We start from the raw sequence: 18,478 nt of genomic DNA on the forward strand, positions 1-18,478 counted from the left end.
GTGGAAAATGGAAGTTGAATAAATTTGGAGAGGTTGTAGTGTGTATGCTTGATGTTGCCCGTGTAGTTGTAGAGTAATATGGAAGAAAAGGAGTCAATTCTATTTAATGTTTTGGTTGTAGTTGAATTGTGGATGCTAGATTGCTAATGAATGCATAATAATCTTGTGAAGTTGAAGTAGGTGGAGGTTTGTTTTAGAAGTTATGTGAATTGAATGTAATGTTCTTGCATGCATGGAAGGTAATGTGGTTAGTATGATGTTGTTGGAATATAGATCATGAGGTTGTGATTGTTTTCATTAAAGTTAGAAAGTTTTTGGAAGAAGTAGTAAGTTGATTGAATATGGAAGTTGTTAGTTGTTATATCCCGTGTTTTCACACCTTTGGAAAATTGGAAATAATTTGGACTTGTATGAAATAAGGTCATAATTGAATTTATGTAACCCTTGAGTTGTTATGAAAGAATATTAATATGGAAGTGTCGAGGAACGCTAAGGGTAAATTTGGGATTTCGAAAATTAGTTTCGGGAATTACAAAACGGGAATTATAATCCATTGGGCCCAAATAATTGAAAGAAAAATTAGGCCCAAGGATGAAGGGTGGCCGGCCAACTTAGTGGCCCAAGCCCATGTTGTATTAATTTTTCCCATGTGCAAAAAAATTAACTAAGGGACCATAGTGTATATATCCTATATTACACAATCTTCATCTCTTAGAAGATTCATGAAAGAACAAAGCAAAAACAAGAGAAAAAGAGGGGAGGGTTCGGCTTGGCCATAGAAAATTTGCTACCAAAAATCTTGCTTCTAAAATTTTGTTCTTGTTGGATTCCTACTAAAGTGAGTGCCCTTTTCAACTTGGTGTAGTTGGTTTGGAGAGAGGAGCATTAAATTCATCAAAGTGACCATTCACTCAAGTGAAGAAGACTAGGGAAAAAGGTAAGAATTCATCTCTTTTTATTGTGTTATGAAGTCATGTTTATGTTGTAGTATGTAGAAATGAGTTGATTGTATGGAGAAATGGAAGTTTGCAAAGTGGGTGTGTGGTATGTATATGTAGCCGTGAGTATGTGTGGATTGTATACCTATAATGTGTTGAATTTATGTTATATTCTAGTTGTGGTTGTGGTGAAGTGCATGTTGGGAATGAAAGTTGAATGAATTTGATAGAAGTTGGTAGTGGGGTGTTTGGCCGTGTGGTATGGAGTGTGTGGGATGGAAATGGATTAAGTTTGTTTAGTGTGTTAGTTGTGTTATTGTGATTCTTGCAATATAAATGAAAGTAAAATGATATGAGGTTGCTTTGAAATGGAATGTAGAAGTTTATGTCGTTTTAGAACGATTTTACGACATTATGAAAGTGAAGTTATTAAGTTGCAAATTATGATGAGTATTGATGAAGTTGGAAGCTAGAAACATATTATGAATATGTATGCCAAAGATTAGAAGTTTTGAATGAGTTACGACTTTGGCGGAAAGTTTGTATATTATGTATATCGTGTGTATAATTTAAGGAAACCATATGAAACGCTTCTAAACTATGTTGGGATGGTCTAGTTTGGTAATGCATGTGAAATCATTGAAATTGGTTGGAAATTGAAGTTGAAATGAAGGTTATGGCATTATGTCGGCAAGTAGAACTAGTTGTGCCATATTGTGTTTCTAGTGTTTGTTGTTGATGTTGATGTTGTTGTTTGGGTTGTTGTTGATGATTGTGAGCCGAGTTGAATTCTCGGGGGTGCTATATGTATAGGGGAAGTGCTGCCGAAATTTCGGTAGACAAATAAGAGTTGAATTGAATTTGTAGCATCTATAACTTACAATTGGTAAACTTGACCATTTGCAGATTTTTGACGAAACGGGAAGTGAGTTTGGAAAGGCGTAAGGAGCTTGAAAGGTATGAAAAGCTACCCCGATCCTTCTTTTGGCATGTCTAAGTGTTTTAGGATCGGATTCGGGCCTCAAAAGACCTTCTCGGCCATCGGAATCCGAAAGAGAAAATCTCAGTTTTTCCTTCAGTAGAATTGAACCATTTTGATATGTTTTTCCTGAAATTATGCAGACTTTCTCTAAACTCCTTGAAAAGCTATAGAATGTCCGTAGAACCTTTATAGGTGACCCCATAAGCTTAAAGGGCGTAATTTGAGCCCACCGCCTTGATTGTTCCGAGGTGGGCCCGCTATTCCCGGTTTCGCCCTTAATGTACTAAAGTCTCCTTTTCGAACGATTTTTGAAAGAAACGTTTCGACTACCCTTTTAATTACCTAACGAATGTGGTTTTAAATATTCCATTAAGTCTGATAAATTGTTTTGATACTCGAAACTCATTTACTATGATTCCTTCCGGCTTCATTGGATCGGTTTGTCTTTGATATCCCTCATCGAGTCTATGGAAACATTCATGATATTTTACTTGCATTAGTCTCTCACTACTCCATTCGTGGATTCCCCAATGTTTCCCACACTGAGCCCGGGCCAGGATATGTTGTCAAGCGTGATCCTCTGCATTGTTCGCCGTGCCTCGATGTGAGGGGGCAGGTATACGCGTACATGGGTTTGTGGAGTATGCTGTGCCATGTACGCTTGTTCTGATATGATTTACTATGGCCATCTGATATGATATGTTATGCTACGGGGTTATGCCCCTATTCTGATTCTTCTGTGTTGTGGCACCAGCGTCGGGAGGGTGGCCACGTTCTGTCTGCCGAGTCCCTTGGCAGGGGCCGGATTTGATATGACATATGTCCTGTACACACTCTGCATGTTTTGGAAATATGTATCTGATACTTCGGATTTTCCGTTTACTTTCTGTATGTTATGCACCAATTATGATTTTGTTTCTGCAACTCAGGCTTTACATATTCAGTACATATTTCGTACTGACCCCCTTTCTTCGGGGGCTGCGTTTTCATGCCGCGCAGGTACCGACGACAGGTTTGCTGATCCGTCTGCTTAGGATCTCATTCTGCTATTTTTGGAGCGCTCTTTTATTCAGAGCCATCTTTTGGTATAGTCTGTCACTTCTATATATGTATATTTCTCGTTCATGGGTACGGCGGGGCCCTGTCCCGTCATATGATTCTGTCGGTCTGTTAGAGGTCTGTGGACATGTTTGTGGGTTGGGATCTTTCTGTACAGTTGGGTACTTATGTTGTGTTTGGGCGATCCCATTCGCCGCGGCGGCCGGTCCGCATATATTTAAATGTTGCTTTGTTGGCCCTGTGTGGCCTTTGTTGGTATTTTCTGCGTGTAGGATATATGGGATAGGCCGTAAAACAAAGGAAACTCTGCCGAAATTTTTCTAAAAATTAGCTAAATTTGAAATAAAGCCTTGTCGGCTTCTGCCATATACGAGAATGCGTTTGAGTGCCCAGATCGGGCACTAGTCATGGCCTACGGGGTTGGGTCGTGACATTAGTATTGTTGTTGTTGGAATTGTGGTTGATATTTTGGCCGGGTTTGAATTCCCGGGATTGTTGTTGATTGAAATTAGCCAAGTTGAACTTGGTGGGATGGAGTATTTATAGGGGAAGTGCTGCCGAAATTTCGGTAGCCAAATGTTTCCTTAAGAATTCAACTCTAAGTATCCTAATAAGAGTTTTGGTAAACATGACCAATTTGCAGATTTTGACGAGATTGCAACGTGAATTCGGAATAGCAAAAGAAGCGGAAAGAGGTATGTAAGGTTTCACCCTTCTTTCTATGGCATGTCTTAGACGGAATAAGTTGGGTACGCGCCTCGGGGACAACTCTCTTCCCCGGAATCCGCATCCAAAGTTTTCCACTTTTTGTTCAATAGAATTGAACTAGAAAGTGTGCAAATGATGGAAAGACCCCTTAAACCCCTAGAACTTGCATAAGTGGGACCCGATTACCCTAGGACCCTCACAAGTAATGACATGACACGTAATATATGTAAATCATATACGTCACCCCATCCGGCCCGAGGTGGGCCCGCTACTCTCGGATTTTTCCTTACAGTCTTGCTTGACTTACTTGTAGTGAATCCAAAGGGAACCTTTGATCCCGATTTCGTTACCAAATGATAAATACTATGACTCCTCTAACGAGGGCACTTCCATGACGATAATGATAACAATGATGTTAGATAAGAGAATATGCCTATGATACGTACTACCGGAACGACTCTATGACTAAGATGACTAAGCTAAGTATCTTATGTAAACATGAAAATGATAAACTAATTTTTGAATCTTATTTATATTTCCTAGCTATGACTTTATTTTCTAAAAGATTTCAAAGTCTATGAACTGTCATCTACGATGCCCCGATTTCATTCTACGTTTACTTTAATATTATTCCTCGTTGGTAGTCTCACCTTAAAATACTCGTTCCTTCAAGGTGAGACAAAGCGATCATGAGTATTCTATAATATAATTGGAGGTCACCGACCTTACGTCACTCCGATGACTACATGATTCTTCTTTGGGCTTTCCTGCGTGCCTATGAGACATTTGTATATATGATACGTAAATGCATATAAGACATGTGAATGTATGTAAGATATGTGTATATATTTTTAAAACATGCACATGACGAAAGAGCTAGAGCGCTATAGACGCTGATGTACCTACACGACACACGTATATGTATATGATAAAAGAGCTAGAGCGCTATAGACGCTGATATATGTACATGATATATGCATGTGTATACGGGGAAAATGGAGGTAAGGGCAGAGCGTTATGAACGCATATCCACCTGATCAGTTGGCATTACATGATATGATATCCTCCCGGACGCGGGATGCCCGGATGCGGGATGTGTATATTTATGGTTAAATGGATCGGCTGCCGACGCCTCGGCAATATGAGATGTCCTATTTTATATGTATATGAACAAGGAAAGATTCTTAAAGGAAAGCTAAGTACGCATAGCACCTGCCAAGGGTATATATATATATACAGGTTATGTTTCTACCTCAGGACATGTGCTATTATTCTCTTATGTCGTTATTTTCGTTTTATACTTTCTGTATGCTACTATTCATGCCTTACATACTCGGTACACTATTCGTACTGACGTCCCTTCTTGTGGACGCTGCGTTTCATGCCGCGCAGGTCAGCAGACAGGCGGATTTGATCCTTAGAAGCTCTACCAGCAGTGTTGACAGTGCTCCAGTTATTCCGGAGCCTCACTTCCTTGGTACTATTTTGTGTATATATATTCGGGCACGGCAGTACTCAGCCCTTTCTATGTATAAACGTACTATGTCTAGAGGCTCGTAGACAGATATGTATAGTCAGTTAAGTATAGTTAGGTATATGGTGTTTTGGCATGCTAATGTTGATGTATAAGTGATAACGAAGTTTATTAGTCTACGTTCAGAATGACGCCGCTAATGTTAATGTTAAAAAAAAAAATGGCTCTGTTTACATGGCTTGCTAAGAGGTAAAGGTAAAACGATAGACAAGGGGTGCTCGGTACAAGTATCGGGTACTCGTCACGGCCCCTAGACGGGTCGTGACAAATAAGATCTGGATCTTTTGGAACTTTGATGTCTCATGTTCTATATATGCTAATGAAGATCAGCTGGTCACTTGCAAAGTAGAGCATAATCCCTCGAACAGTTTCTACTTTATTTCTGTGGTGTGTGTAAAATCTACATCAAGTGGTAAAGAAGATCTATGTGGGTACCTAAGGGCTTTATCTTCTACTATAGACCACCCATGGGCTGTTTGTGGAGATTTCAATAGTATAATTACCGGTGAAGAAAAACAGGGAGGCAAACCTCATAGATTGAATAAAAGTATCCCTTTCATCGAGTGTCTACAAGACTGTGGATTGATGGATATGGGGTATGTTGGCTGCAATTTCACATGGTGTAATGAAAGAAGTCATGATCAAATCATTTGGAAAAGATTAGATAGGGTAGTGGTTAATGACAATTGGAATGGTCTATTTCCTATCACAGAAGTGCTTCATCTTCCTAGAGTGAGCTCAGACCACTGTCCCATCTTAATCTCATATGGCAACCAGAATGAAAATCACATCAAATATTTTAGGTTCCTCAACTTCTGGGTAGATCAAGATGACTTCCTAGAGGTAATGAAGAGTAACTGGATTAATCATACTGAAGGAAATGTTATGTGGAACATCCAACAAAAAATGAAAAATACTAGCAAAGCTCTGAGCAATTGGTCTAGAAACAACATTGGAGATATTTTCCTGAAAGAGCAGCAGATGGGGGATTTGATTAACCAATATGAAGAATCATACTTGCAAACTCTCAATGAAGATGATAGAATGATGTTTCATAAATATAAAGCTGAGCTAATAGTTCATCATAAGAAGGTAGACTCCTATTGGAGGCAAAAAACAAATCTCAAGTGGGAAGTAGAAGGTGACAACAATACTAAATTCTTCCATTCGATTATCAGAGGTAGAAGAAGCAGACTGCATATTCACAGAATTCAAGAGGGGGAAGATTGGATAGAAGGGGAAGAAAATATTGCTACTGCTGCTATAAATTTCTATCAGGATTTATTTTCTCAGGACAATACCATCATTGATCCTGATGTTCTCAAAAATATCCCCCATATGGTTTCTTAGACTGAAAATGAGGATCTAATGGTTATCCCTACAATCCAAGAAGTTAAAGAGGCTACCTTTGATATCAACCCCAACAGTTCCCCCGGGCCAGATGGATACAGTGGCCTTTTCTTTCAGAAAGCTTGGGAGATTGTTGGAAATGACATGCTGGAATTGGTAATAGCTGTTTTCAGTGGAAAATAGCTCACTAAATATTTTTATAATACTTGCCTTATTCTTATTCCTAAAGTAGACTCTCCTCAAAACTTTTCTGAATTCAGGCCTATAAGTCTTAGTAATGTTTCTCAAAAAATTGTTTCTAAAGTAATGAATAATAGGCTTATTAAGATTATCCCTAAACTGATTTCCCCCAACCAAAGTGGCTTTGTCAAAGGTAGAGCCATTGGGGAAAATGTGTTGCTTGCCCAAGAAATTATTCATGATATTAAGAAAAATAACAAGGGTGGTAATGTTGTGTTTAAGATTGACATGAACAAAGCTTATGACAGAATTTCTTGGAACTTTATTTGTGCTGTCATGAGAAAAATGGGGTTTAGGGAGGACTGGATCCATAATATCTGGAACTTGATTGCTAACATGTGGTATTCTGTTGTTATTAATGGTAAAAGACAGGGTTTCTTTAAATCCTATAGGGGCGTTAAACAAGGAGACCCCATTTCACCCTCTCTGTTTATCATAGCTGCGGAAGTTTTATCCAGGAACCTTAATCATCTATATAGTAATCCCAAGTTCATTGGCTTCCATATGCAAGCTAATGGACCAAAAATTAATCATCTATCTTATGCTGACGATCTCATCATATTTTGTGCAGGGAAATCTAACACTCTGAAGCTTATTATGGATGTTCTGAAAGAATATGAAAAAAATTCTGGGCAATCCATAAATAAACACAAAAGTTGTTTCATTATGGATTCTAATATATCTCAAAGTAGAGCTAATATTGTGTCTACATATTTGCAGGTTCAAAGGGCAGAATTTCCTATCAATTATCTTGGTTGCCCTCTGTTCTAAGGTAGAAAGCTGATTCAATACTTCACTCCAACTGCAACCAAAATTATCAAAAAGGTAGGAGCTTGGCATGCAAAATGCTATCAACTGGTGGGAAAATTACTCTAATCAAGCATGTTCTTAGTGCTATGCCTGCTCACTTGCTCTTAATTTGCCAACCTCCCAAGACTATTTTTAAGCAAATCGAAAAGATATTTGCCAATTTCTTCTGGGGCGACAAAGATGGCAAGAATAAATATCATTGGGTAGCTTGGAGCAAAATGACTTATCCTACTGAGGAAGGAGGTATAGGAATTAGGTCTATGCATGACATATCAGACAGTTTGGGAGCAAAATTATGGTGGCAATTTAGAACTAGAGAGTCCATATGGACAGAATTTCTCAAAGCAAAATATAGCAGAAGAGTTCATCCAGTTGCTAAAAAGTGGAACTACAATCAATCTCACTGCTGGAGAAGACTTATGAGAAGCAGAGACAAGGTAGAACATCTCATTACTTGGAAATTTCAAAGTGGCAACTCAAGCTTTTGGTGGGATAATTGGTCTGGTAAAGGTCGACTCTCTCAATTTGGAACAACTTCTAATTCCATTAAAGGAGCAGTTGCTGATTATGTGATAAATGGGGATTGGAACATTGACAAGCTTAAAAAGTGTTGCCTGATGATTTGGTCTCTTACATTCTTGGAATTACTATAAAATTTTCCAATCTTCCGGACTATCCTATTTGGACAGTCACAGCAGATGGGAAATTTTCCTGTAAATCTGCCTGGAATGTTATTAGAGAACACAAAGGTAATTCTTTGGTTAATAGAATGACTTGGCATAAGAAAAACCCCTTCAAAGTTTCCTTCTTTCTATGGAAACTTCTCAGACATAAGACTCCTGTAGATCTTAACATGAGAAAATTTGGTCTTAACCTTCCTTCCATCTGTAATTGCTGCTTCCATCACCAACAAGAGGATGAAGATCATTTATTTCTTCACAGTTTGGTCAGTGATAGAGTGTGGCATCATTTTAACCAACTTTTTGGTATAAACTACGCAAGCTCTGGCATACGTACTATGATTATTAAATGGTGGATGGCTAAGGGGGAAAATGATATTCAGAGAATGTGCCTACAAATAACTCCAGGTATTGTCATTTGGCAAATATGGATAGCTAGATGCAAAAACAGGTTTGACAACATCAAGATGTATATTCCTAGAATTCTACAGCAGATTTATCATCAAATTATAGTTACTGTTCACAAACAATTTCCCAGTATCATTCCTTCGATGCCATGGGAACATTTCTGCCATCTCATGGACAATGCCAAACCTCTCATAACTACTATATCTGTCAAATGGGCATTTCCAGCTCCGGGCTTCATGAAACTCAACTTTGATGGCTGTTCAAAAGGTAATCCTGGACTGAGTGGTGGTGGAGGAGTTATTAGAAATGAAGCTGGGAAATTGGTCATAGCATATGCTGCTCCTCTCGGCATAACTACTAACAATATGGCGGAGACATCTGCTCTAAAAATTGGTATCGAGTGGTGTCATAGGAATGGTATCAGGAAATTGGAGATTGAGAGTGACTCCAAGCTCTTAACAGATTGGATCCTTAAAAACTGCCTACCTCCTTGGCAAATGTGGGATAACATTGAAGAAATTTTGGATTGCTTAAAAGGATTTGATATTTGGTCAATACAACACTGTTTTAGGGAAGGCAACAAGGTAGCGGATATATTGGCAAATCATGGGATGGAGTGCTCTGAAGTCACTTACATAGATAACTTTCAAATGATTCCTGAAAGAGCTAAGGGAGAAATGAATATGGATAGGATGCAATTTCCCTCATTTAGGATCAAGTCTCATAAAAATACGTTCCACCTGGATAGGTCCTTATATAGATTGTATAATTTTGATGTCCCGTGAGGAATCAGAATTCTTTTGTATAGGGGAGGAATTTATAACCTCTCATATAGTATCATCTCTTTTGTAAGCTGAAATGAAATCCTACTAATTCTATAGGGGGAAAGTGTTATCCCTGTAGTAGGTACAGAGAATTAGCGTCTCTGTTTTGTACGATATGGCTATATCCTTCCATAATATAAGGCTTCCATCCTTTAAAGATGGAAGAGATTGACAAAAAAAAAGTATATAACATTTGTATATATTGTATATCATTATATATCACACAGAGATTTTCATGGATAAACACAAATATACATAATATATCGGAGATAAGAAGATATTCATGCATGATATACATTGATATACAGTAAGGTATTAGCTATGCATTGTCCCTAAAACCCATTTTTGTACATCCTTCGGTGCACAACCACCATAACCTCTAGCCGTTCCACACTCCAAATAGAAAACCCCAATAACGATCCCGAATTTGAACATAACACTAAATAGTTGGATAAAGAATCTCATAGCCTCGACTGAATTTTATTTTGTTAAGAATGACTAGATGAGGATCTGTTAAGACTTACTGCTTTTGTATTAAGAAAATGGAGATGGAGAAATCAATTCAATCCATCATTAGGGGAGAGCTAGGTATTTTATGAATGAATCTTGAGGAGCAGTTACAATTGTTTAGTGGTGACGAGGTGGTGGTGAAAGGCGGAAAAAAATGAATAAAAGGGGGGAGAACGAGTGAGGAGTCTATTTTGCTGGTGGAAGGTGAACAAGAGTTGAAGTTTACTACTACAACTGGGTTGAGATCATGGAGTAAAGGTAATGGACAATTTTGGTGGAGGTGAAGTAATCTGAAGATGGCTATGGGTGGCGAAAATGTAGTAGAGCTGTGGTGGATGTCGCTGGCAATGTGATGGTGTCGTCATGGCTGAGGGATCGTGTTGTAACAGTCCAACCCAATTTTTGAGAATTTATGTATTGTTTCATGATTTGAGGCTTTATATGTATAATATTTTCGGATTTGTTGGCATGCTCAGGTTGGCACTCGAGGGGCTCGGTAGGTGTTTCAGAACCACTAGCTGATACATGAAGTTATTATTCTTGTTGAGGCTGGTCCCTTGTTCGCGATTGCAAAGGCACTAGTCGCGAAAGCAGTGCACTAGTTGGTTGTGCATTGCGACTGTGGGAAATAAAAGCGTGACAGCAAAGGGTTAAGCAAGGTCAACCCCCGACCGACTCTTCTTCGTGAATGCAGAGGTACTGACACGATTGCTTAGGCCTGGGAGCATTTGCTTCGCGAATGTGGGAGATGGAATTATGTACGCTATGAAGGAACTGAAGCGTATAAATTATTGAGTTCAAATTACAGCAGTCATTTCTTGAGTTTTGGGGTTTTGGAGCTCGTGCATGAGATCTGAAAAGGTCGAAATTTGAGCTAAAATTCAAGTTATAATTTCTTAAGCTAAATCCAATAGTATACTTGAAGCGGCTAAATTTGAGAATTTTAGACCTAAACCTAGAATTGAAAAATCATTGATTTGACTTGGACAACATTATCAAATTAATTTTTTTATTATTGGGTTGGACTCCATAGCTTAAGGTAATGCGTTCATGCAATCATTTCTGAGGGCGGGTTTGAGTTGACCAAGAGTTAACTTTAAGCCAAAGCATCCTAATGTGCGACATGTTTTCCTAACTAATTTGGATATGTTATTCATGACTTTGCATCGATTGAGGCTGTTCTAGGTCGTTTTAGCGAAATTCATGATTCAAGAGAGGTTTTTCTACTTAGAAGGCAACTGAGACTTTATTCTTAATTTGCTTGCTTTTTCTTAAAAGTCTGCTTGTATGCATTTAAATAATTTAGTTCACGTGATATGGCTAGAATATCTAGACTGACTAGTTTTGGAGTATTTAGATTTGATCATGAGGGTCCTAGTATATGTTTTTCATATTTTTTATACTTCTAACAGATTCAACGATATGATATGATATTATTTAACTTTTTAGCATGTTTTACATTCAGCTAGCTTTCAGAAATTATTTGTACCTTCTTGTGATATATGTTTAGTTTTTTTAGCACAGTTTAGAATTCCTCCAAGGTCACCTAATGATGTGGCTTTTGGTGGTAAAACCACCTTCACTTTCTCCTCACGTGGATGCTTAATTGCTTTTTTTTTTTTTTTTTTTTTTCAATTTCGGCTTTCTCATTATTTTTCTTCTAGTTAGCTTCTTGTTTGATTCTTTTCTCAGACTTGCTTTGTAGCATCTGCATCACTAGAACCTAACGTTCATATTCCGCTATATCATTTTGAGCTTGAACTCCTTCTAAGGATTCTTCCTTCACCGTTGTGTCATTTTCCTTTGGAAAAGCTAATGATCCATTTGGAGCAGTAGAATCAAAGTCATCGAATTTATTCATTGTTTGTGTAGCTTTGTTTGGGACGTCTTCCTCTTTATCTCCTTCAATAATGTTGAAAATCACAATTAGGTTGAGTGAGTCAAATGTGATAGGGACTTGATTTTCACTTGTCTTCTCATCTTCAAGCACTATCTTCTTTTCACTAGCCAATTCCATAACTTTCTTCTTAAAGACAAAGTACTTGTCAGGAAGGTGACCCAAAACATGTGGTACTTGCTGTTGACACCTAATTTTTAACCTCCCTTAATTTATTTTAATTACTCAGAGTCTTTGGATGACAAATAAAATAAGCTGCACATCTTAGAGGGTCTAAATAATTTTTAATATTTCACCCCTTTGAATTGATGAAGAGATTTTTTGAAAATATTATGAATTGTGTGAAAATTAATTGATATTTTAGGACATTTATGGAATATTTTATTGGAATTAATCAAAAGCAAAACAATTTCGAATAATTATTTACTTAATTAATTAAATCAAGAAAAATCAGACTAATGAATAATTTGTTCTCTTTATTGTCCAAGGTAATTTTGAGTAATAAAAAGAATTGACCATTTTTACCCCTCAAACTCTGATTCTTTGTGTTTGCATAGTTGTTTAATTAATAAATTGTCTTGGTAATTAATTTGATTAATTATTGGGGCCATATCTGCAAAATGGTTTTAACAAGTCGTGTTTTAAATTAATTAAGTCCTAATTGGTTAATAGTTGGCATTTTTTAGTCTGGGCCATTTATCCTCGACCCATGCATTTTTTTAAAAGAAAGAGGACCAGGCCCAGGCCATAATGGACCACACCCGGTCTATCAAGCGTTTAAAGAGGGGAATACGTATTCCCCTCCCATATTTCATTTTTTCAGACCCTAGCGCCGCCTCTGTTACACCCCACACTTTCAGAGCATGAGCATCCACGTACTTCACCGTAGTAATGGAGTATCGGAGACGTCCCACAAAGTTTTGGAAGGTACAAGCCATGAGAAGTATGTAACAATAAAGTAAAGGATGAATTACAATCTCATAAGTTGTAACCGGGAAGGACAACCTTGAAACACAAGAACAAGACCATTATCAAGTATAATAAATGATACATAGCATGTAGGGGGAGGTTTGGAAGATTCTGGGACAAGAAAATAAAAAAAAATAAGTTTGTCGAAAATTTGGAACAAGTTGGCAGAATTAAGGACAAATTTTGGGTCAACTTTGGAGGGGTATATCTCCAGGTATATGGGGAGTTTTAAGGAGTTTCAAAAGCCTAAAATGAAATTAGTCGAGTGTAGTTTCCAACACAACAAACGTCTCATCAATACGACATCGGAGTAGAGAATTATGGACGTTACAAGTTAGGCAGGCAGAGCAGGGTGCTCTGCTACAGTGCCACCGACTTTGGCACACTGTATAAGGGTTTAAACCCCTCTTTTTTGTCATAATATATCCCCCAAATGTTCTAGAGAGATCAGCAACCATATGAGAGCATGCATATAACATAAAAGTGAGGATTTTGAGAGATTTCAAGTTACAGAGTATTAATCGAGGTCTGGACAACGTGTAGTCGCGCTTATAGTTTCGTTTTGCATTGAAGTTGGCTTGGAATCAAAGTAAATATTGAATATCTTCCTATTCTGGCAAGAATAAGGTATGAATCTCTCCTTATTAATATTAATTTCAGTTTATTTACGGAGATAAAGTTATTAAATAGTCGTATAACAAGTTGGATAGTTGAGAAACTTGGAAAACATCGTGTGGGATGTTTTATGGAACCGATTGGTGTTGATAATGTTGTTGTGATGTTGGTATTTTTGTTTTTGTTGCTGGTTATTGGATTGTGATTTCGGGCTAGGCATATAAACAGAGGAGATGCTGCCCAAATTTCGGCAGATTCTAAATGGATTTAAATTGAAGGCTTAAGATAAGCATGTGACAATGAGCCTAACAATAGTATGAATGGTTTACATGTAGATTTATGAGCTTGGAAGGATAAACGTTGGATAGTTATGGAGACTAAAAGGTATGTTAAGGCTATTCCTCTTTCTTTTAAAGGCATGATTCTTTTCCTATGAACGCATACATGATTTCCATAATACCTTATTTCCGAAAATACTAGCAGTTCATGATTCTCAAAATCCTTATGATGCTAAAGACGAATGTTTTCTATAAGGACCATGATGAGGTTATGATGATCCCATTTTCGGAGATTCCAAAGTTATGGTTTTAATGTCATGATGAGATTACTGAGCTGGTTTCAAGATTTTTGATTATATTTATTGATGTTGATCTCATCTTATGATTTTGTTCAAAAGGCATGATTCCTATGTTATGATTCCATATATGTATCCATAACTTTCTTACTTCCAAAAGTTAGAAGTTCATGATTTGTTAAAAGCTTCTTATGATACTAAAGATGAGATGTTTTCTATGATGAACCTGATGATGATGATGATCTTAATTCTAGAAATTCCAAAGCTTATGATTTTAATGCTATTATGAGATTATTGAGCTTATTTCATGATTATCTCAATTTTATTCATTGTTGTTGATCTCACCTTATAATAATTGTTCCTTCAAGGTGAGATATAGCAATGATGATTGGTCCATAATATAAATCAGAGGTTACCAACCTTACGTCACTCCGATAGAGTCGTAGCTTTTATTTGGCTCTCATGCATGCTTTGTATATATATGTATGTATTTTCTCACACCGAGCCACGCTATAGTCGGCCGGGTACAACACCTATTGTGTACACCACTGCAGTAGGCATGTTATGATATTGCCCCGGACGCGGGCTAATGATGATAACACCGAGCCTTAATGGCCAGGCATGATACTATATATATGACACCGAGCCTTAATGGCCAGGCATGATACTATATATATGACACCGAGCCTTAATGGCCGGGCATGGTACTATATATATGTATAAAAATGTTTCTTTTTTAAATTCTAAGCATGCATGACACCCGCCTTATGAGGCATCCAAATGTACAAGTTATCTCTCTTATTCCATGTTACTTTTCATATCTATATTATGTTGTTATTCATGCCTTATATACTCAGTACATTATTCGTACTTACGTCCCTTCTTGTGGACGCTGCGCTCATGCCCGCAGGTAGGCAGGGAGACGGATCAGACCCATAGGTGTTTTATCAGCGAATTCTCAAGAGCACTCCACTTACTTCGGAGCTACAGTCTATTTGGTATTGTCCTTATGATCATTTGTATTCTATGTAGAGGCTCGTAGACGTGTGTGTACAGTTAGATGTTTTATAGCTCCACCAGTTCATATTATTGTATATATATTGGTGGCCTTGTCGGCCTTATTTTGAGCTCTTGATACTTTACGATTAGCATTGCCGACTTTATGATATACGTTATGTTGTGGCTACTTTGTCGGTCCGCATATGTACATATGTGCTGAATGATCGAATATTCCTATGTTGGGCCTTTTCTGCATGCAGGTGTTCTTTGAGTTATGGTTTATAATGTTCAAAGTAACGGATAAGTCGGGTGGTTCCCAGCCTACCGGTCGGAGCCCGTCATACTCCTCGTAGGGGTGTGACATTTGCTTACCTGGTTAGTGTCATTACTGGTTTGTTTGGCATCAGGCCTCTATGAGAATGCTCTGTCTATGTATTGAACTACCATTTGTTTGCTAATTTGGTTGTGTGTATCCTTGGGGTTGGTTTGAATGAGGCTTATGGCATAGCTTGACCTGTGAGGAGTATAGACCCACTCGGGATGAGACTGGGAAGCCAAGGGAACTTGAATAACTTGTAGTGGCCGAACATGATCCATGCTATGACTTGAATTTGTTTAGTTATACTTTGGGAGTTTAAGAAACGATCATAGCCCTAGTCTAAGATGATTGTGTCATTTTAGTTGAACATGTATGTTTTAAAACCCTTTTTGGATTGAATTTTGGCTTGTGAATAACTTTAACATGCAAACCTCCATGTGATCACAAGGGGGTTGGAAGTGAACCAAGGCCACATGACCTAAGAAAAGCCTTTAAAAGGGACCTTGGGGGAAGGAGAAAAGGAAGACCGGGCCCAGCCTGGCTCATGACATTTTTCCTTCAGATAAGAGGCCCTATGGCACTTCTATGGCTTGTGGGGTTGGGTGTTCATTGCCAAGAACCTTGGAATCATAAGGATTCTGCTCCTAGACTTGATAAGGCCCCAGATTAGAGTTAAGTGTACTGACAGGATTGATTGTGACTTGACCAAATGAGGATGTGAGTGAGCATCTGTGATTAAGTTAGAAATAAGGGGAAGGGATTGGTAGAAATGTAAAACTGGGTTGTCAAGGCACCTTGACCTTGTCTTGTTTACTTGTTCCTAAAAGTGCATTAGCTGCATCTAGGTGACACCAAGTTTGGTACATAAAAACTCAGACATAGGAGGGCCTTAGTCTTTCCTCTTTCCTGCCATGTCCACACACCTTTATTGGCTCTGTATGCATTCTCATTGGCAAGATGTCAACTACTTTAGTTCATTTCATGGTGCTGTATTTTAGTATTGGCTTGCCTCCTATGTGTGTCACAATTTGTGTGTGTCTTACCATGGTTATGTGTTTTGACTTCATATCCTTGGCCATCCCATTTCTGTATGCTAGCCTATGTTGTCTTTCCATGATCATGTTGCTTTGTTCTTTGTTCCATTTATGTTACACTGGTGGGCTGCAGTTGGGTTACCCCCCATGACTGTGTGTTTTGGTCTTTGCCTCTTTGATTCATTCCAGTTTTCTTTGGGCTTCTTTCATGAGTGTGTGTTTGGCCATACTTTTGCTACTTCAAGTCCATAAACCCGGATTTAGCGTAACGATTTTGACAAACTTAAATAGAGGATTAACTAAACTATTTGACACGGTTTCATTTTAAACAAGAACAAAAGAATCTTTCAAAACCACAAATGTTGCAACACTGTTAAAGAAAAAACGGACTGAATTTAAAACCAAAGTATATATTCTTTCTAAAAATAAAACCACGTTTTATTCAAAATTAAGCCAGGTATTTTTTGACACGGTGTAAGAGGACATTTTCAAAATCACGAGTATTACAATTTTAAGGAATGAGTTCTTAAATTTAAAGCACATTCTTGATAAAAAAATTAAAGTAGGTTTTTGTTTTGAAAATAAGGCCAAGGATAAATGTGTTTTGATCAAATGAATCTGGTAATATTGGGCCAAAAGCCTGCTGGTTTTAGAAAATATGGCCAAAACTGGCTGGGTTCAACAAAAGCCAAAAGGATTTTTTGGGCCAGAACCCACTCACGGATAAAAAGGGTAATGGTAGAGACATCTCAAAATTTTATGTACAAAGTTCATTTTGGGCCAAGCTCAGAAAACGGACAGACCTCTTTGAAAAAATGAAGAATTATAATTTTGGCTATAAAGCCCAATCCGAAACCAAGTTCATGACTTATAAGAGAGACGTATTTCCTAAAACAAAAACGTTCGTATATATGAGTTCTTGGATAAAGCGTTCTAAACTTATTAAGCGGATTGATCCAAACTAAGTATGAGTTAAGCATGGACAAAATTGTATGCTAAAAACATAACAAGTTCATATTTTCAAATAACATGTATGAAGATGACATCTTTATTCTCATTTTCCAAATGAAATACATCATCCCTATATACAAAGGGGGAAATTATTTTATCCGGATAATATAAATCCGAATCGATGTACCCTATATATAAAGGGAACATATTCAAATTATTTTCTCAAAATGATGAGAAAATGATATGCAAATGACAAGATTTTTTGCGAGAATAAACACTAAATAGACAGTTCATGCAAATACTCATACATTGGAATTCTAAGGTCAACCGTATAGTACGAATCCTTAATACTGGGGTGTCTAACACCTTCCCTAGGGGATCATCAGAACCCTTACCTAGAACTCTAGATTACGAAGGATTTTTCACTGTATTTGAATAAACCCTTCACCACTGGTTTTCCTAATTTCCAAAAAATTAGGTGGCGACTCTTTTAAAAACAAAGTCTGAAAGAGCACCAACGAGTTCGTAGTAACCTTTATGCATAATCGGGATTTTCATCCGCATCGCGGGGAAAAAGAGGACAAAACAAGCTCCTAACCAAAATTCACCATCAGGCTTTTCTTCTGCATAGCGAAACAAAAGCAAGATCAAGCTCGCGCGATCCATCCGCATCGCAGAAGGATAGTGTGGTTATGCGCAGCTTTCCCGTTTCGATCAGGATTAGGTTGACCTATTTTTTGTTTTAACCCAAGGCTATATATAGATGTTTTATTGGCTGTAAATGGTGTGCTGGGATATTCTAAGACTTGTAAACCACCGTTCTACTTTCTCTAACTAGGTTTATTTTATTTTCCATCTTTTCAACCCTAATTTCTTCATGAATTCTTGTTTTTTGTTGAGAATCATGAGTAGCTAAACTTCTTAATTTTGGGATTGTGGCGAAAGACATGATAGTTGGTTTGACGACAATTATTATCTATTGATTTTTCATATTTTGGGTTGCTTATTTATTCTTGATATTAATTGTTTGATTATCTGGCCAATAGTTAGATACTATTTGTGGTGCGTGAATTGGAC

General features: G+C 37.6%; 1 long non-coding RNA gene across 1 annotated transcript; it reads left to right on the forward strand.

The window, feature by feature from the left end:
- The first annotated feature begins 873 nt into the window (after positions 1–873).
- Positions 874–3,132, forward strand: LOC132605538 (uncharacterized). The gene is made up of 3 exons (XR_009569211.1): positions 874–937; positions 1,845–1,895; positions 2,920–3,132. It is a non-coding gene; the product is annotated as an uncharacterized LOC132605538 (long non-coding RNA).
- Positions 3,133–18,478: the final 15,346 nt, after the last annotated feature.

This window comes from Lycium barbarum, chromosome 8 (assembly GCF_019175385.1).
Source record: "Lycium barbarum isolate Lr01 chromosome 8, ASM1917538v2, whole genome shotgun sequence".
In the NCBI taxonomy this organism is placed as follows: Eukaryota; Viridiplantae; Streptophyta; class Magnoliopsida; order Solanales; family Solanaceae; genus Lycium; species Lycium barbarum.